Source organism: Apis dorsata, unplaced genomic scaffold, assembly GCF_000469605.1.
Source record: "Apis dorsata unplaced genomic scaffold, Apis dorsata 1.3 scaffold_995, whole genome shotgun sequence".
NCBI classification, from domain to species: Eukaryota; Metazoa; Arthropoda; class Insecta; order Hymenoptera; family Apidae; genus Apis; species Apis dorsata.
Genome location: NW_006264097.1, coordinates 59,493 through 59,998, shown reverse-complemented (window position 1 = coordinate 59,998; position 506 = coordinate 59,493).

Below are 506 nucleotides of genomic sequence, written 5' to 3'. Positions count from 1 at the left end.
CCTCCCCGCCGCTCGTTAGTCTCTACCCCTCTCCACGAGCTTCTTGTCGACGACCGCGGCACAACCACCACTCGGGGAACCCAACCGTGTGCCCTCTCTCGCACACACCCTCGAGTGGTCTTATTTTCTTTTCACCTTACTTTCACCGCGTTCGCTCACTCTCCTCACTCAAGAATCCCCGAGGAAATTCGCGACCAAAACATCCGAGACGAGGTACTCCCTGCAGCCAACATGTCGTCTGCTAGGCCCACCAGCGCGGCGGCTCACCGCGCTTGAGATGGATCAGGTTCGTATCCTGACTTTTAGGCGCCCTGTTCTTGAAATAATATCTTTATCACTCTTTTCTTCGCAAAAAACTTACAAAGATACGCACAACACTGTTTCACGTTCGATCTCTTGTTTAAAATTTTTCGATAGATTCACTTCGGACTCGGGGGCCAACAATCTGTCTTGTGAAGTGTTAATGCATTGACTCTAGCGCTATCTGTAACATCTATTGGAACTAA